The 20981-nt window shown below is 39.2% G+C and overlaps 1 long non-coding RNA gene across 3 annotated transcripts; it reads right to left on the bottom strand.

Moving 5' to 3' along the window:
- Positions 1–1595: 1595 nt before the first annotated feature.
- Positions 1596–19128, bottom strand: LOC142174947 (uncharacterized). Of its 3 annotated transcripts, none has more exons than XR_012704103.1 (4): positions 18558–19128; positions 18292–18389; positions 10982–11054; positions 1596–1888 (listed from the first exon to the last, which is right to left on the bottom strand). It is a non-coding gene; the product is annotated as an uncharacterized LOC142174947 (long non-coding RNA). The 3 variants fall into 3 exon arrangements; XR_012704104.1 differs by lacking the exon at positions 1596–1888 and adding an exon at positions 9322–10531; XR_012704099.1 differs by lacking the exon at positions 1596–1888 and having other exon boundaries at positions 9322–11054; positions 18558–19123.
- Positions 19129–20981: the final 1853 nt, after the last annotated feature.

Here is a 20981-nt window from a genome sequence, read left to right as displayed (position 1 = left end):
AAATACTATGGGCTAATATAATTGAATTAATTATATAAGACCAATATGTACGAATTAAATAAATAAGTCTTAATCCATTGGGCTAACACATTTAATTGGGTTAAAGTGATGAGCCCACTTCATCAAGCCCAAGATGTAATCTTCCTAGAGGCCCAATTTGGTGCCATGTGTCAAATGGCGTGGCACGCCAAGTCAAGAGGAAGAGCCAATAGGATCATGTCATGTGTCAAAATGACAAGGCATGCCCAGTCACACTGAAAGGCCAATGAAATCGCGCCACGTGTGGAAGTGACATGTTCTAGCCAATCAAATACGGCCATGTCATACTTCAATTTGATTGGTCGGAAAGAGTTTGTTCTTATCACAATTCCTCCCTTCCACAACTATAAATAGGGGTCTTCATAACTCAGAAAAGACACCAGAAGTTATAACAAGAAGCAAGAGAGAGCTCGTGGATTAAACGCCGCAAATTTCTCTACAAGTTTCAGGCTTCAAGCAATCAAGTTCAAGTTCAAGAACGAAGAACAAATCAAGTATTCAAGCTCAAGAACGAAGAACAATTCAAGTATTCAAGATCAAGAACGAAGTCAAATCAAATACAAGACGTTCAAGATCAAGGCTACTTGTTCGTGATAAAATTCGTGGCAACAATCAAAGTGTTCGCGACGGATAAATCAAATTCAAATTCAAGATCAAGCTCAAAGACCCTTGAATTTGTACAAGAAAAGTAGAATCAGAGGAATCATAGAGATTGTAATGCTCAAATATTCGAAATAAATACTACGATTGTTGCAATATTTTTGGTCTTGATTTTATTTTCTCGGCGCCAAATTTATTGTCTACAATATATATATATATATATATATATATATATATATATATATATATATATATATATATATATAGATATAAAGATTGGATTTGTCTAAGATCTATTTGGATTATGTATTAGATTTATTAAGCTACTTTCATTAATTATGTTTCCATTTATAATTTTTAATTATCAATGTTGTCCTAAAACTGCCAAGTGGCTTCATTTTAGCTTGCCACTTGGCTTAAACACAATGCATACTACTCTCCTTTTAATATAATACAGATAGATGTAAGATACAAAATATTTATTTTATTATTTCTTTCTTAAAAAAAATACTTACCACAATTGAATTATACACAGAATTTAATTACAGATACCTATAATAATGTATATTGTTCACAAGTAAGGCTAGATATAAAATTTGTACTAAATAAAGAATTATTATTTTAACTTAAAATTAATGTGTAAGATTTTCAATGAAATTTTAATTGATTCTTGTTCAAAAAAGAATGCCTACCATAACTGAATTATACACAAATTTAATTAAAAATACATATAGTTATAGTATATTGATTTGCTTAATGAAAATTGCATTCTTTTTTATGTATGTCTAAAAGATTCTACTTTGGTAATTAAAAAGAGAACATTTTTAGTTTAATTATGTCACGACCCGGATTTTCCACCATCGGGAGTCGTGATGGTGCCTACTACTGGAGCTAGGCCAGCCAAGTATTAAAACATTGTTGATAACATTCGCAACAATATAAATAAAACGAGACAATTAAATAAAAGCGGAAGTCTTTAAACTTAGATAACGGAAATCAAATGCGGAAGTCTAAATACATCTCTACCCAGAGTCTGGTGTCACTAACTCACGAACTACCAGAGAGTACTACAAACAAGGTTTGAATAAAAGATACAATGCCTTGTTCTGATATAAAAAGGAAACAATCTAAGTAAAGTAGGAAGGGACTCCGACCTGCGGACGTCAGCTAGGCTACCTCGAAAGTCCTTGGACTGAAGTCAGCTCCCGATCAAAATCCTACTGCTGAGGTCCATAAGCTGCTCCTGGATCTGTGCAAAAAGATGCACAGAGTGTAGCATCAGCACAACCGACCCCATGTGCTGGTAAGTGCCCGACCTAACCCCGACGAAGTAGTGACGAGGCTAGACAGAGCCTACCAAAAATAACCTGTGCGAATATATGCAATAAAAGGGAATACACAGAATTTAAACAGCTAAGAGGGAGGGGAAAACATGCTATGGGAGTGTAGCAGTTCAGATATAAAGTCAACAGATAGAGAAGTGAAATTGTACAATAGCAACAGTTAAGGAGAACATGTTAATCGACAGTTGCACGGCATCAACCTTCGCGCTTTTACTCTCGTTCTCACCAAAACAATCATATAAGGTACACGACATTAACCTTGGTGCTCTTCCTCACATAAACTCTCATATCAAGGCACGGAATGGCCCTTCGTGCATAAATGTTCAAAACATGGCACGGAATGACCCTTCATGCATAATATTCAAAACATGGCACGGAATGACCCTTCGTGCATAATATTCAAGCATGGCACGGAATGACCCTTCGTGCATAATATTCAAGCATGGCACGGAATGACCCTTCGTGCATAATCATTCAAAACATGGCACGGAATGACCATTCATGCATAATCATTCAAAACATGGCACGGAATGACCCTTCGTGCATAATTATTCAAAACATGGCGCGGAATGACCCTTCGTGCTTTTACACTCTTTCCTCACAATAACAAACAATGAACGGCCTCACCTTTAGTGCTCTATCGCTCTTCCTCACCCAACAATAATCACAAACAAAGGGGGCAAGGGAGTGAACAAATAATGATAGGAAATCCCGGCAAGGGAATGCAATTAAACCATTAAAGCCCGGCAAGGGAACAATATCAATAATCTCAGCATCCCGGCAAGGGAGATAATCAACAAAACGGCAAACATCCCGGCAAAGGAACAATATCAATAGTCTCAGCATCCCGACAAGGGAGATAATCAACAAAATGGCAAACATCCCGGCAAGGGAACAATTGGATAATTCTTTCTCTTTCTTTCACTTTTGCCTCTTATCTCACTTTACCACCTGAGCCAACGCTCCAAAGGGACTCAATCATTTCATATACTTTCACGCTTTATAATATACTCGAGCCAATGCTCCAAGAATGTACAAATCATAATTCTTCCTCAAACTCTTCACATCATATGAAATTTATCAATTTAACAAGGAAGAGATATCACAAAATCCGAATAAACACAAATAAGACTCACGGTCATGCTAGACTCCGGTGTATAGATACTCGTCACCATGCCTATACACCGTACTCAACAATTAACAAATAGCAAACAACACTCTAATCCTATTCCCTCAAGCCAAAGTTAGAACAAACACTTACCTCGGTCCAAAGAATAGCAACCAACCCTCAAATACTGCTTTTCCTTTATAATCCGACTCCGGAACAACGATATCTAGGCATAATTAATTCAATAATATCAATGAAGACTCGATAACAAAATCACATAGCTTAGATATGAAGTTCCTAGCATTCTTCCAAAAATACCAAAATTCGACCCCGGGCCCACATGGTCCAAACACGAGGCTCGGACCAAAACCCGATTACCCATAACCACATGAGTTCAAATATATAATTTATTTTAAGATCCGACCCCAAATTGAGGTTGAATCACTCAAAATTCCCAAAAACCTAACTCCACCCAAAACCCCTAATTTCTACTCTAAATTACATGATTTAAGCTTTGGAACTCAATAGTTAATGATGGAAAATGAAGAAAATAAGTGTGAATTTACTAACCCAAGTGGTCTTGAAGAATGGGGGCTTCAATGGACTTCTAAGTGCTTGGGGAAGAAGAAAGCTCGTGAGTTTTTGAATGAGTCTCATAGCTACTGTTTCTGAAGTTTTAAGCAAATTTAACTGGGCTAAATTTGCTCTATGCGATCGCGGAAGAGGGAATGCGATCGCATAGGGTCAGGAAAATTGGCTATTGCGATCGCAGGACTTCTATTGCGGACGCATTGAAGAAACATGCCTCCTTCCGAATTTTTGGCTTTTATACTTTGTGATCGCGAGACAGATAATGCAATCGCATTGAACGAAGGGTGGCTACTCTACGCGATCGCAGGAGACTTTATGCGATCGCATTGAACAAACGGGGTACCTGGGATTTTAACCCTATGCGATCGCGGAAGGCCTATGCGATCGCATAGCACTGGGTATCAGAATACCAGAACTGAAAACTTCTGCTATTATTCCAAGTTCTAAAACACTCCGACACACCTCCGAAACACTCCCGAGCCCTCGGGGCTCCTAACCAAATACACACACTAACTCAATAACATTTTACGAACTTACTCAAGCGATCAAATCATCAAAATAACATCAAAATCAATGAATCAAGCCTCAAAATCATCATTTTTCTTCAAACTTCATAAACTTCCAAATTTAAAGTTTTAAGTCCGAAACACGTCAAACGATGTCCGATTTCAACCAAATTTCACAGAAAGCGCTTAAACCACATATAAGACCTGTACCGGGTGCCGGAACCAAAATACGGGCCTGATACCAATGCTTTCTAATTCATCTTTATTTCAAATTTTCATGTAAAATTTCAGAAAACAATTTCTTTCAAAAATTCATTTCTCAAGCTCGGGACCTCGGATTTCGATTCCGGGAATACACCCGAGTCCCATATTTTTCTACGGACCCTCTGGGACCGTCAAATCACGGGTCCGGGTCCATTTACCCAAAATGCTGACCAAAGTCAACTCTAAACATTTTAAAGCCACAATTTATCAAATTTCACATAATTCAACACATAAGCTTTTTCCGGCTACGCGTCCGGACTTTGCACGTAAATTGAGGCAACTAAAGGTGAGATTTTCAAGGCCTCGAAAGCACGGAAAAAGGGAGAAAACCGGTGATGACCCTTTGGGTCGTCACAAATTAATTCTTTCTTAAAAATTTTAGTCTATTTCCTTTAATAAGATATAAAACTTTTATTTAATTATTTCTTTCTTAAAAAAAATACCTACCATAGCTGAATTATATACAAAAATTAATTAAAGATACATATAATAATGTCTATTGTTCACAAATAAAGTTAGATACAAAAACTATACAAAATAAAGAATTATTATTTCAACTTAAAATTAATGTGTAAGATTTTCAACGAAATTTTAATTGATTCTTGTTCAAAAAAGGATACCTCCCATAACTGAATTATACACAAATTTAATTAAAGATACCTATAGTTATAGTATATTGGTTTGCTTAATGAAAATTGCGTCCTTTTTTTGTGTACGTCCAAAAGATTCTACTTGGTAATTAAAAAGAGAACATTTTTAGTTTAATTAATTCTTTCTTAAATTTTTTAGTCTATTAATGTATATGATACCTATGTTAATGTATATTGTTCACAAATAAGGTCAGATACAAAGCTTGTACTAAATATAGAATTATTATTTCAACTTAAAATTAATGTGTAAGATACAAAACAAAATTTTAATTGATTATTGCTCAAAAAAGGATACCTACCATAACTGAATTATACACAAATTTAATTAAAAATACCTATAGTTATAGTATATTGGTTTGCTTAATGAAAATTGCATCCTTTTTTTGTGTACGTCCAAAAGATTCTACTATGGTTATCAAAAAGAGAACATTTTTAGTTTAAATGATAAAATAATTGGCTTTGATTAATCAAAGAATGAAATTCAACTTACCGAAAATTTTGGACTACTACTTCCATTAAATATGTTTCCATTTATAATTCAAATTTTTAATGTTGTCTTAAAATTGTAAAGTGGTTTCATTTTAGCTTGTCACTCGGCTTACTACTCTCCTTTTAATATAATACTAGTATACGTATCCACGTGAAGCGCGAAAAATATTTATTATTTTTCACACTAAATTCTACCTGCAACAAATAATAGTCTAAATAATTAGCATCGTATTCATTGCTCGAAAAACACTTTGGTAAGTTATATTGATCACAACTCATGAGGAAGAGGTTTTTTCCCGAAGAACTGAAAAGAAAAATTCAAAAAAAGAAAGATATAAAACTTTATTTCTGTTTGGTAGTGAAATTTGCAGGAGACCAACAACTTATTCTAATAGATTGAACAAACGATACAAAACAAAACAAAAAACAAAAGAACGGAGTTGTCTCATACCATCCCTTCACAGTGGCAGGCCATAAAAGGTTATCGCAAACTGCATGGCTTGACAAACAAATATTACTTGTGCTATTTGCTAGTACAAAATTATAAAAACATAGAATTTGTTATTATAATCAAAAAAAGTTTTCGAATACTGAATTAGTTTGAAAATATTGTAATTTTATTTACATAAATTATTCAGAATAGACAAAAAAAAAAAGAACAATTGAGAGACTAACCTGAAGGTTCGTATAGTATTGCAGGGTTAGAATCTGAATATATAGTATTCTACGTAGGCTTATGTTGAATGGATCTTAATCCCAATATTATTTTACCGTATATGTCGTTTGATTGTCAATCAATTATTCACTTCCATGTATTAAACGTGAAACTTAAAATATGAATTAATTTTTCATATTAATATTTTTCTTCAAAGTGTTAACAAACTAAAAGTAATAAATGAAGTAAATACGCTGATTTAATTACCTTTAGATCTAAGGCACGCATAATCTTAATTTTCTTATGTAGCAATACTTATTATAATTTTCAAATTTTAATACGAATATACTTTGTTGCCTTTGAATTCAAATAATCTACTAAAACGTTATACATGTACCACCAGAGTATCTCAATCAAAATTTAGACTCATATATCTATACAGTCAAGTATGGGAGGGGGAAACATGTTGCGGGGAAACATCAAAAAATAATAGAAGAACAACAAATAGATATGAAGATCACCACAGTTCAATTTAAAATAAAAAGGGGAAATCATGATACAGGGTACAATAAGTATCAACAGGAAACCAACAATTAAATATAGAGAAACGTAACTCAGTTATCAATAAAAAAATCAGGAAATCAAAGACAAGTGCACGACATCACCCTTCGTGCTTTAACACTCTCTCACTGTGATGACCCAAAAGGTCATCACTTGTGTTGCAATGAAATTCTACGTTTCGAGGCCTTAAAAACCTCCCTTAGCACCACCTCGATTTGCATGCGTAGTCCAAGCGCGTAACCAGAAAGCTTAAATGTGAAACTCTGTGAAAAATGATAAGTTTTGACTGTAAAATGAATAAATTTGACTTCGGTCAACGCTTTGGGTAAACGGATCCGGACCCGTGATTTGACGGTCCCGGAAGGGCCGTAGAAAAATATGGGACTTGGGCATATGCCCAGAATCGAATTCCGAGGTCCCAAGCCCGAGAAATAAAATTTTAAAGAAAATTATTTTCTGAAATTGTTTAAGGAAAACTAAAATGAAATTTGCTTAGAACATGATGGTATCGGGCCCGTATTTTGGTTCCGGCGCTCGGTACAGGTCTTACATATGATTTAAGACGTTTCTGCGAAATTTGGTGAAAAACGGAGTTTATTTGACGTAAATTGGACTTCCGGTTGAGGTGTTATGAACTTTGAGAGTTCTTGATGAAAATGTTGAGTTTTGAGGTTTAATTCATGATTTTACATGTTATTTTGATGATGTGATCGCACGAGTAGGTCCATATGATATTTTGAGTTAGTATGCATACTTGGTTTGGAATTCCGGGGGCTCGAGTGAGTTTCGGGTAGGTTTCGGGATGTTTTAAACTTAAAACCAGAAGTTGCAGGTCTCTGAACCCACCAGTGCGGTCCGCGGTCGACCTTGTGTAGTACGCGATGGAGGTTGTGCGGTCGCGGTCGACTTTGTGCGGTCCGCAGGGCACTATTGTGCGGCCGCAGTCGACTTTGTGCGGTCCGCACAGGGCACTGGACTGCAATACCCTCAGGAAGGCCTGTGCAGCCGCAATCCATTTTGTGCGGTCCGCACAGGGGGTCTGAGAGGGGCATAAATAGACGGGATTTTCAGTCATTGTGCATTTTTCAAAACCTAAAAACATAAGAGGCGATTTTTCAAACAACCTTTCTTCTCCAAATCAATTGTAAGTCGTTTTTAACTGGTTTTCTTCTATCATTAACATCTTTTAACATGATTTCTACTTCAAATCAATGATTTTCATGGGGAAAATTGGGTGTTTTGGGTAGAACATAGGTTTTTCAAAAACTAGGGATTTGGACCTCGATTTGAGGTCCGATATCAAAACAAATTACATATTTGAGCTCGTGGGGGAATGGGTAATCAGGTTTTGGTTCGATCCTCGAGTTCTGAGCACGTGGGCCCGGGGGAAATTTTGACTTTTTGGGTAAAAACTTTGGAAAACTCATTTTTCATGCATTCAAATTGACTTATTTAGCGTTTATTGATGTAATTAAGTAACTTGTAGATACGAGCGAATTGGCGGCGGAATCAAGGGGTAAAGCTATAATTGAAACTTGAGTTGTGTTCAAGGCATCGAGATAAGTGTTTGGTCTAACCTTAGCTTGAGGGATTAGGAGTTGTGTCTTATTTGCTACATGCTAATTGTGGAGTACGACGTATAGGCATGATGACGAGTATCTATACGTTGGTGTCAAGCATGCCCGTGAGTCTTGCATTATAATTGTTATGACTCCGTTTTGGTTTATTGCGCTTCAAATGTTATTATCACCATTGTTCCCTTGTCGGGATGTTTGTTCGATATTATTGTTCCCTTGCCGGGATGTTTGTTTTGATAGTATTGTTCCCTTGCCAGGATGTTGTTGAAATATCATTGTTCCCTTGCCGGGAAGTTGTTATATTGCTCTTGTTCCCTTGCCGGGATTCCTTGTGAATAGTATTAGCTTGTAACTGGGAGCGGGTGGTATGCCTACCACAAGATATAATGAAATGGGAGTGGGTGGTACGCCTACCACAAGATATGATGAAATAGGAGCAGGTGGTACGCCTACCACAAGATATAATAAAATGGGAGTGGGTGGTACGCCTACCACAAGATATGATGAAATGGGAGCAGGTGGTACGCCTACCACAAGATATGATGAAATGAGAGCGGGTGGTACGCCTACCACAAGATATGATGAAATGGGAGCGAGTGGTACGTCTACCATAAGATAAAATGAAATGGGAGCGGGTGACACGCCTGCCACGAGATACAGGAATCGGGATCGGGTTGCACGCCTGCAACAAGATGTGAAAAGAAAATGAAATCTGCCTTTGTTTTTCCTCATTCTTGTTAGTGGTTGATTTTGATTCCTTCATACTTCCCTTGATGTTCTGTTTTACCTGTTATTCCCTGAAGCATGTTTCCCTCTCCTATCTTTATTTGTTTATTTTTGTTTTTCTTTTTCGCCGTGTATATGTATAATTGCACAGGTTTATCTGGAGTCTATATATATATATATATATATATATATATATAATTGCACAGGTTTATCTGGAGTCTGGTCCTAGCCTCGTTACTACCTCGCCGGGGTTAGGCTTGGCACTTACCAACACATGGGATCGGTTGTGCTGATGCTACACTCTACACTTATGTGCAGATACCGGAGCATCACTGGGTCAGCAACAGGGAGCCAACCTTCAGTCCACCGAGATCCCAAGGTAGTCCTGCAGGCGTTCGCAGGCCCGGCGTCTCTTCTATCAGTTATTTTGTTCTGTTATCATTGTATCCGAGACAGACAGTTTCTTTCAAATGTTTGTACGTAGTAATTATAGATAGTCCATGAAAGTTGTGACACCAGTTTCTGGGTAGAAGCATATGTTGATTTCCGAATTATTTTGGTTTATTTTGTTTAAGTCTTCCGCTTAATCTCATATTCCGCTATTATTTAAATGTTTGTCACCTGTTAAAGCAAGTTGTTAAAGGGATTAAAACAAATAAGTAAAGAATTTTCTAAATTTCGTGACTTGCCTAGCTTCTACGAGTAGGCGTCATCACGACTCCCGAGGGTGGGAAATCCAGGTCGTGACACTCACCAAAACAATACACAGCATCACACTTCGTGCTTTAACACTCTCTCACCAAAATAATACACGACATCACCCTTCGTGCTTTACACTCTTCCTCACCTAAGCAACAAATCACAAGGCAAACAGAGTAAGGGAATCTATAACATCGAAATAAAATCAAGTAACAACAGAAAATCAGTAAGAAAACATAAAGAACAACATGACTCGATTATCAGCAAGAATCAGGAAAATCAAGGACAAGTGCACGACATCACCCTTCGTGCTTTTACTCTTGTCCTCACCATAAGAATCAACATAAACTGCACGGCATCACCCTTCGTGCTTTTACTCTTGTCCTCACCATAAGAATCAACATAAACTGCACGGCATCACCCTTCGTGCTTTTACTCTCATCCTTACCATAAGAATCAACATAAAATGCACGGCATCGCCCTTCATGCTTTTACTCTCATCCTCACCATATAATCAATATAATCGGCACGGAATGGTACATCATGCGGCACGACATCACCCTTCGTGTTTTACACTCTTTCCTTACAAATCATACACAACATCATCCTTCGTGCTTTAACACTCTTCCTTACCCAAACAACAATCACAAACAATAGGGTAAGGGAATAAATGAAACTACAATAAGAATCCCGGCAAGGCAACAATAGTTCAACAATCAAGTCCTGGCAAGGGAACAACATCGTGAGAAGCATCAACATACCGGCAAGGGAGATAACATTAAAAGCAACAAATTCCCGCTAAGGGAGATAATATAATGATTCTCTTATCTTTTTCACTTTTACTTCTCGACTTACTTCATAACTTGAGCCAATGCTCTAATAGATTCAATTAACACTTGTACTTTCACATTTCATTTTACAACTTGAGCCAACGCTCCTCAACGTTCAAATGTCACAATTACTTCCACAAACTTTGCCCAACAATAGAAATCATCATCAAAGCATGAATAATACAACAAAGTCATAATAATCACAATATAAGACTCACGGGCATGCTTGACACCAATGTATAGATACTCGTCACAATGCCTATATGTCGTACTCCACAATTAGCATGTAGTAAATAAAACACAACTCCTAATCCCTCAAGCTAAGGTTAGAACAAACACTTACCTCGATGCCTCGAACACAACTCAAGTTTCAATTATAGCTTTACCCCTTGATTTCGCCGCCAATTCGCTCGTATCTAGCCACAAGTTACTTAATTACATCAATAAACTCTAAATGAATCAATTTGAATGCATGAAAAATGAATTTTTCAAAGTTTTTACCCAAAAAGTCAAAATTGCCCCTGAGCCCACGTGGTCAAAACCTGAGGTTCGAACCAAAATCGATTACCCATTCCCCCACGAACCCAAATATATAATTTGTTTTGAAATTGGACCTCAAATCGAGGTCCAAATCCCCAATTGAAGGAAACGAGTTAAAATTGACTTACAATCAATTTGGAAGAAGAGTTGTTCTTGAAAAATCACCATAGGGAGTTTGTGTTTTGAAAAGATGTGAAAAATGGTTGATTTTCGGTCAAGTATAAAAATTGCAGGTTGCAGGTATGGGAATTGCGAGGGTTCACAATTGCGAACCCGACCTCTGTTATGTTCGCATTTGTGAAAGCAGTGTCGCATTTGCGACTGAGATCTCGCATTTGCGACTAAGGGGGATTCCAAGCAGATGACGCATTTGCGACAGAAACTTTGCATTTGCGAAGAAGGCAGCCCAGGCCACCTCTCGCATTTGCGATACATGGCTCGCATTTGCGAGACAGGCTTCGCATGGCCTGAAGCATACCAGCAATTTCCTAAGTTAAAATTTCACTTCGTGGCCTATCCAAAACTCACCCGAGCCCTCGGGGCTCCAAACGAAACATGCACACCAACCTAAAAACATCATACGGACTCGTTCGTGCATTCAAATCACTAAAATAACATCAACAACTTTGAATTTAGCATCAAAATCATGAAATTTTCTTAAGAACTTCAAATTTCCAATTTTCTCAAAAATGATCTGATTCACGTCGTTCCAAGTCCGTTTCTTACCAAATTTCACAAACTTATCTTAAATCAATATAAGACCTGTACCGGACGCTGGAACCAAAATACGGGCCTGATACCATCGAGTTCTAATCACAATTCATTTCCAAATCTCATAAATAATTTCAGAAAACAATTTTCTTTAAAAAATTCATTTCTTGGGATTGGGACCTCGGAACTTGATTCCGGGTATATGCCCAAGTCCCATATTTTTCTACGGACCCTCCGAGGCCGTCAAATCATGGGTTCGGTCCGTTTACCCAAAATGTTACCCAAAATTGACAAAATGTTGACCGAAGTCAAATTAGTCAAAATTCATCATTTTTCACAAATTATCACATAATAGTTTTCCAGTTATGCACCCGTACTGTGCACGCAAATTGAGGTGATGTCGAAAGAGGTTTTTAAGGCCTCGGAATGCAGAATTTACTTAAAACAAGTGATGACCTTTTGGGTCATCACATCCTCTACCTCTAAAACAATCGTTCGTCCTCGAACGGATAGAAGAAGGAAGTGCCTGAGTCGGGGAAAATATGGGGATAACGGCTCCACATATCGAATTCAAACTCCTAGGTCGATGCCTCAGCAGGCTGACCTCTCCACTTGTAACGACCCGACCGGTCGTTTTGAGCTCTAGCGCATCATTTAGCAGTTTGAGGCCATGAGCAGCTTCACTTCAGGTATTATGACCTGTACGCATGGTCGGAATTGAATTCCGGGGAATTCGGAGTTGATTTGGAAAGAGAATTCTCATTTCGGAAGCGTTAAGGTGAAAGAATTAGCTAAGATTGGATTTTTGAGTAAACAACCTCGGAATCGGGATTCGAAGGTTCCAGCAGGTTCGTATGATGATTTTGGACTTAGGCTTATTCCGGATCGGGTTTTGAAAGACCCGGGAGCGTTTCGGCGCCTATTGTGGAAGTTAGCATTTTGGAAAAAATTTCATAAGTTTGGATTGAAGTGCATTTTAGTGTCATCGATGTCTGTTGGGGATTTCGAATCTGGGAATAGCTCCGTATATGATTCTGGTATTGGAGCGCGATTGGAAGTGAATTCGGAGGTCCGTAGGTCATTTTGGAGTCATTTGGCTAAAGATAGAAATTTGAAGTTTTTTGGGAAGTTTGACCGAGAGTTGACTTTTTGATATCGACGTCGGATTTTGATTCTAGAAGTTGAAGTAGGTCCGTAAAGCCAAATATGACTTGTGTGCAAAATTTGAGGTCAATCGGACGTGATTTGATAGGTTTCGTCATCGAATGTAGAAGTTTGAATTTCTAAAGTTCATTAAGCTTGGATTGGAGGTCGATTTGTGATTTTAGCGTTGTTTGATATGATTTGAGGCCTCGAGCAAGTCTGTAATGTGTTTTGGGACTGGTTGGTATGATTGGTTGGGGTTTCGAGGGCCTCGGGTGGATTCTGGGTGGTTAACGGATCGAAAATGGAATTTTGGAAAGGGCTGAAGTTGCTGGTGTAACCGCACATGCGAGACTAGGGCCGCAGGTGCGGAGCCGCAGAAGCAGCCTTCGTGCCGCAGAAGCAGAAATGGACGGCTAGGCTAGGACCGCAGATGCAGGACCATATCTGCGGAGGAGAGGATGCAGAAGCGAAATGGGCTGGGAGCCTTGGACCGTAGAAGCGACGTTTGGTTCGCACCTGCGAGACCGCAGAAGCGGTCAAGAGACCGCAGGTGCGGAAGTGTTGGGGGCAGTGGGTTGTTTTAAAGTTGGGATTTGGCCATTTTCTTTCATCTTTCTCTTGGCTTGCGCGATTCTTGGAGGGTTTCAAGAGGGGGTTTTCATCATCAACGACAAGGTAAGCTATCCCCACCTATCTTGAGTTAAATACCTTGATTATGTACGGATTTGAGCATGAAATTAGTAGAAATTTGGGGTTTGAGGGAAAACTTAGAAAATTGATATTCTTGGAATTTGACCACAATTTTGGGCATGAAATTGAGAGTAAATTATATATTTGGATTCGTGAGGTTATGGGTAAACTTTATCTTCAAAAAATTTCAGAATCCGGGCACGTGCCGGAGGGCAATTTTGTCAACTTTTCGATCGGGGTTAGGAATTGCTATAAATTGGATTGTAATGAGTAATTGAACATGTATTAATGGATTTACATAATTATTGGCTAGTTTTGGAGAATTGTGCATCGATTCAAGTTTTCGGTAGGGCGTGGAATGCCGATTATGGATCTTCGGAGCGAGGTGAGTCTCCTTTCTAACCTTGTAAGAGGGAATTATCCCCATAGGTAAAATAATTGGTTATGTGCTCCTATTTGTGGGGACTATGTACGCACGAGGTGATGTGAGTCCGTGCGTAGCTACTATTATGCTATTGTCCGGGTAGTCTAGGACCCAAAAGCATGCTATACTTGGAATATTTGTAACCTTATTGACAAGTTGATTGCTAAAATCCTATCGAATTGGCAAATGGATTTCTAAAAGGAATTAAACTTCATTTTTCTAAATTGTTAAAAGAGACTTGGTTTTCTTTGGATAATTGTTTCCTGATGACTTCTTGATTGATTGTCTGTGCATGTTTAAATTCGGGAATGGGCCGAACACCTCGGCAGATTAAATAAATGTATCTATGGTTCGCGCCATTCAACCCTCTGGCAGTGCACAATTTAAATATTGTTGGATCGGGCCGTACGACCTCGTCATGATTTGCGCATGCTTGTATTGCTTGCCTTGAGATTTATCGATATTGATATATGCTCTCCCCGGCTTGAGATAATTGAAAATTTATAAATTATGAATCCGGAGACATTTAATATAAAGAGGAACGTTTACATGTTCGTGACTTATTTGAAATTACTGTCGTTCTTAATAATCCATGATTACTCGCATTAAAAATATTCTGCGCTCCAAGGCTTTAAAAACCTCTTTTAGAATTACCTTAATTTGCGTGCGCAGTCTGAGCGCGTAGCCAGAAAGCTTATATGTGAAAATCTGTGGAAAATGATAAATTTTGACTATAAAATGAGTTAATTTGACTTCGGTCAATGTTTTGGGTAAACGGACCTGGACCCGTTATTTGACAGTCCCGGAGGGTCCGTAGAAAAATATGAGACTTGGGCGTATGCCCGGAATCAAATTCCGAAGTCCCAAGCCCGAGAAATGAATTTTTAAAGGAAATTGTTTAAAGAAATTTGAAATGAATTTTGATTAGAACATGTTGGTATCGGGCCCGTATTTTGGTTCCGGCACCCGATACAGGTCTTATATTTAATTTAAGATAACTTTGTGAAGTTTGGTAAGAAACGGAATCCGTTTGACGTGATTCGGACCGTAAATGCAAAGTTTGATGCTTTAAGAAGTTTTGAAATATTTCATCAATTTTGAGGTTTAATTCGTTGTTATTGAGGTTATTTTGGTGATTTGATCACACAGATAGGTTTGTATGATATTATTGAGTTAGTTTGTATGTTTGGTTTTGAGCCCCGAGGGCTCGGGTGTGTTTCGGAAGGTTTTTGGAACTCAAAACGTTGTAGGTTTTTGTTGTTCAGTGCCCAGGGATTTTGCTCTTCGCGTTCGCGTGGTACCTCTCGCGAACGCGTAAGGCAAATCTCCCAGGTGCCAGATTTCTTCTTTGTGAAGCTTGAGACGCGAACGCGAGGCTGATGGGGGAATACCCTTCGCGAACGCGTCCATGCACTCGCGAACGCGTAAGGTTAAAGGCCTGGGGAGGGGTCACCATTTTGTGCACCGCGAACGCGGCCACTGGCCCGCGAACGCGTAGGCTTGAGGAGCCAAAGCTCCGCGAATGCAAGCCGTCTTCCGCGAACGCGAAGGTCTGTTAGACCTAATTCATCGCAAATGCAAGCCGTCTTCCGTAAACGCGATGACCAATTTCGCCCAGTTATTTTAAAAGTCCAAAAACAGTAGCCATTACGGTATTTCTTCCAAAACTCATAACTTCTTCATCTAAACTCCAAATTGGGTGATTTTTGAAAGGAGATTCCACCACCAATTCATAGGTATGTAATCTTAGACTCATTTTCTTCAATTTTTATTAACACCCGTTAGATTTCTAGGCTTAAATCATGTTCTTAAGGGTAGAAAATTAGGGATTTGGGTAGAATTAGGGCTTTCTGATTATTTGTGATTTGGAGCTTGTTTTGGGGTCGAATTTTTGAACTAATTATATATTCGGGCTCGTGGGTGAATGTGTGATCGGGTTTTGGTCCAAACCTTGTGTTTTGATCAAGCAGGTCTGGGGTCAATTTTTGACGTTTTGGGAAGAATGATTAGAAAGCTATAATTAAGCATTTGAAATTGGATTGTTTAGTGTTTATTGATGTTATTAAGTCGATTATGTCTAGATACAATTGATTTGGAGTCGAATTCGAAAGGAAAAGCAGTGTTTGAGGCTTGAGTTGGTCGTGGAAGTTCGAGGTAAGTGTTTGGTCTAACCTTAGCTTGAGGGATTCGGAGTTGTGCCTTATTTGCTACATGTTAATTGTGGAGTACGATGTATAGGCATGGTGACGAGTATCTATATGTTGGTGTCAAGCATGTCTGTGAGTCTTGTATTATAAATGTTATGACTCTGTTGTAGTTTATTGCACTTCATATGTTATTATCACCATTGTTCCCTTGCCGAGATGTTTGTTTGATATTAATGATCTCTTGCCGGGATGTTTGTTTTGATAGTATTGTTCCCTTACCGGAATGTTGGTTTTGATATTATTGTTCCCTTGCCAGGATGTTGTTGAAATATCATTGTTCCCTTGCCGGGAAGTTGTTATATTGCTATTGTTCCCTTGCCGGGATTCCTTGTGATTATTGTTGGCTTGTAAATTGGAGCGGGTGGTACACCTACTACAAGATAAATGAAATGGGAGCGGGTAGTACGCCTACCACAAGATATAATGAAATGGGAGCCGGTGGTACGCCTACCACAAGATATAATAAAATGGGAGCGGGTGGTAATCCTACCACAAGATATAATGAAATTGGAGTGGGTGGTACGCCTACCACAAGATATATGAAATGGGAACGGGTGGCATGCCTGCCACGAGATACAAGAAATGGGATCGGGTTGCACGCTTTCAACAAGATGTGAAAATAAAATGAAATCTATCTTTGCATTCCTTATTCTTGTTAGTGGGTGGATTTTGATTCTTTTATAATTCTCTTGATATTCTGTTTTACCTGCTATTCCCCAACGCATGTTTCCCCCTCCCATCTTTACTTGTTTATTTCTGTATTTTCTTTCCCGCTGTATATATTTGAACTGCACAGGTTTATCTGAAGTCTGGTCGTAGCCTTGTCACTACCTCGTCGGGATTAGGCCAGGCACTTACCAGCACATGGGGTCGGCTATGCTGATGCTACACTCTGCACTCTGTGCAGATACTGGAGTAGCATTGGGACATTAGCACTTGGGGAGCCAGCCTTCAGTCCATCCAGAGATCACGAGGTAGTCCTGCAGGTGTCCGCGGGCCCGACGCTCTCTTCTATCCAATTATACATTCTGTCTTCACTTATTTCCGAGACTGACTGTATTTCCTTTTTCAAACATTTATATGTAGTACTCATAGATAGTCCGTGAATATTGTGACACCAGATTCCGGGTAGAGGAGTATATTGGAGTATATCCGCTTATTCTGTTATCGTTAATCTTTAAATTGTTGATTACTTGTTAATTCAAGTTGATAAAAGGATTAAAATGAAAGAGTTAGAATTTCTATATTTTGTGGCTTGCCTAGCTTCTACGAGTAGGCGCCATCAAGACTCCCGAGGGTGAAAAATCTGGGTTGTGACAATTGGACTACTAGCAAGTGTCGAAGTCGACCTCTCGTCTCTACTTCTTCGAGATTAGACGGGATACTCATTGGGTACACGTTGTTTTTGTACTCATACTACACTTGTTGTGCATGTTTGTTGCACAGCTTCATATGTGGCTAGTGGCTTAGTGGCATAGCAGCATGGTTGATACAGAGACTTAGGTGAGCTGTAATTATTGAGACGACCCGCAGCCAGCAGAGTCTCCTTCAGAGTATTGTATTGTATTTTCATTTCTGTCCACTTGTATTCCGGACAGTTACTATATTTTATTCGGAAAAGGTCCAAATACCCCCCTGAACTTTACGATAAGGTCTACAAATAACCCTCGTTAAAAGTTTAGCCCATTACCCACCTTGCCGTTACACTCTTGGCTCGGATACCCCCTTAATTCTAAACGGCTGCCACAGTGGATAAGTTATCCACTCATAATTTGACACGTGGAATTTTAATTTACACCCAAATATTAAAATTCACACCCAACCGGATCTAATTAACCTACCCATTACCCGTGACCCGACCCGTAAATTGGAAACCCCTTTCTTAAAAACACCCGAATTTTTACTTCACTTATCAAATTTGGTTAGATTTGGTACCTAATCGAACAAATTTGGTTGGTGGCCTGAAATCTCGAGTTTGATGGTGGCCTGAAATCCTGCAAACAATCTCGAGTTTAATGGTGGCCTGAAATCACCTGCTTGTCCACTCACAAAGTTTGAAATAGATTAGCGACAGACTCCAGTAGTCAATATGCTTGATTTGAATGAGGACGTCAACCAAAATGATTTGGATGATGATGCGAAGCAATCAAATGGTCAAAATATAGTGATACGAATAGTAGCTAAATATGGAGTTCCTTTACCTCCTTTGTCTACGACTGTGAGTTCATTGAAATTTGAAGGCAGGCTAGGCTGGAGGGGTACTGCTGCGACCGGTGCTTTTTGCCCTGCTGCTTCTTTATCCAAGAGTTCAGATTGGGACACGAAAAGAATTATGGAGTTTGACCTTAATGTTGCTGCTGCTTCAGAAGACGAATTGCCAAGTGAAAATAGGATTACATCAACTTTTAGAAGTTATTCTTCAAATCAAAGTTCAAAACAAGCAGAAAAGATGTTTAACTTTGACCTCAATTTGCTTGGCGATAATGCAGATGAGAAAAGTTCTTTTCCTGTGAAATCAGAAAAATTGTCTTCATTTTCCCTGAATTTGAATGAAGATCCACAATTTCAGAAGAGAATAATAGAATCTGCAGCTTGTCCAGTCTTTTTCAGAGACGATCAAGACCTCAAGTTTGTTCGATTAGGTATCAAATTTGGTTCGAAGATCTCTATTGAGATCGAGAACTAGTTGGTTAGATAAGTGAAGTAAAAATTCGGGTGTTTTTAAGAAACAGGTTTCCAATTTACGGGTCGGGTCACGGGTAATGGGTAGGTTAATTAGATCCGGTTGGGTGTGAATTAAAATATTTGGGTGTAAATTAAAATTACACGTGTCAAATTATGAGTGGATAACTTATCCACTGTGGCAACCGTTTAGAATTAAGGGGGTATCCGAGCCAAGAGTGTAACGGCAAGGTGGGTAATGGGCCAAACTTTTAACGAGGGTTATTTGTAGACCTTATCGTAAAGTTCAGGGGGGTATTTGGACCTTTTACGTATTTTATTTCATTCTCTAGTAAATGCTCATGTACTTGTGACACCAGGTTTTAGAGGGGATCACGAGAATTTTCAGTAGTTAAACTTTGTAAAGACATCCTCATTTATTCAGTGGAGTTTATTACTTATTATTCATTTGTTTAAAGAAAATGATTTCAAAACAAATAAAATGAGAAAATGCTGGTAAATTATGGTTGGCTTGCCTGACAGTGGTGTCCGGTGCCATCACGACCCAAAGTGGATTTTGGGTCGTGACACCACTGAACACGGACAGAAGGAAAACTCTTTGATCTCAACGGACGAACCTACCGATCTAGAATAGCTACTGGCTCCTCCTCATAAGACAAGTCCTTGTCCAACCGGACAGTGCTGAAATCTAATACGTGGGATGGATCGCCGTGATATTTCTGAAGCATGGACACATGAAATACTGGATGCATGGCTGATAAGCTCGGTGGCAACGCAAGTCTATTAGCCACCTCTCCCACTCGATCAAGAAACTCAAACGGGCCAATGAACCTAGGGCTAAGCTTGCCCTTCTTCCCAAATCTCATCACGCCCTTCATAGGCGACACTCGAAGGAATACCCGCTCACCGACCATGAATGCCAAATCACGAACCTTGCAGTCGGCATAACTCTTTTGCCTGGATTGAGCTGTACGAAGCCTATCCTGAATAATTCTGACCTTGTCCAAGGCATCCTGAACCAGATCCGTACCCAACAACCGAGCCTCCCCTGGCTCAAACCATCCAACCGACGACCGACACCGTCTACCATACAAAGCCTCATACGAGCCATCTGGATACTCGACTGGTAGCTGTTGTTGTAGGCAAACTCTGCTAAAAGCAAAAACTGATCCCACGAGCCTCCAGAGTCAATGACACAAGCTCGGAGCATATCCTCCAAAATCTGAATAGTCAGCTCGGACTGCCCGTCGGTCTGAGGATGAAACACTGTGCTCAACTCAACCCGTGTGCCCAATTCTTGCTGAACTGCTCTCCAGAAATGGTAGGTGAAGTCTGTACCTCGATCCGAAATGATAGACTCAGGCACACCATGAAGACGAACAATCTCCCGGATATAGATCTCAGTTAACCTCTTGGAAGAGTAGTAGACTGCCAGAGGAATGAAATGTGCTGACTTGGTCAGCCTATCATCAATAATCCACACTGCATCGAACTTCCTCTGAGTCCATGGGAGTCCAATAACGAAGTCCGTAGTGATACGCTCCCACTTCTACTCAGGAATCTCAATCTTCTGGAATAAACCACCAGGTCTCTGATGCTCGTACTTAACTTGCTGACAATTCAAACACCGAGCCACATATGCAACGATCTCCTTCTTCATTCTTCTCCACTAATAATGCTGCCACAAATCCTGATACATCTTCGCGGTGCCCGGGTGAATAGAGTACCGGGAACTATGGGCCTCCTCTAAAATCAACTCTCGGAGTCCATCCACATTAGGCACACAAATTCGACCCTGCAATCTCTAAACTCCATCATCACCTAAGGTAACTTGCTTGGTACCTTCATGCTGCACCGTGTCTCTAAGGACACATAGATGAGGATCATCATACTGCCGATCTCGGATACGCTCTAATAATGAAGAACGAGCGACTGTGCAAGCT

This window comes from Nicotiana tabacum, chromosome 3 (genome assembly GCF_000715075.1).
Source record: "Nicotiana tabacum cultivar K326 chromosome 3, ASM71507v2, whole genome shotgun sequence".
In the NCBI taxonomy this organism is placed as follows: Eukaryota; Viridiplantae; Streptophyta; class Magnoliopsida; order Solanales; family Solanaceae; genus Nicotiana; species Nicotiana tabacum.
This window is presented reverse-complemented; position numbering and strand designations above follow the sequence as displayed.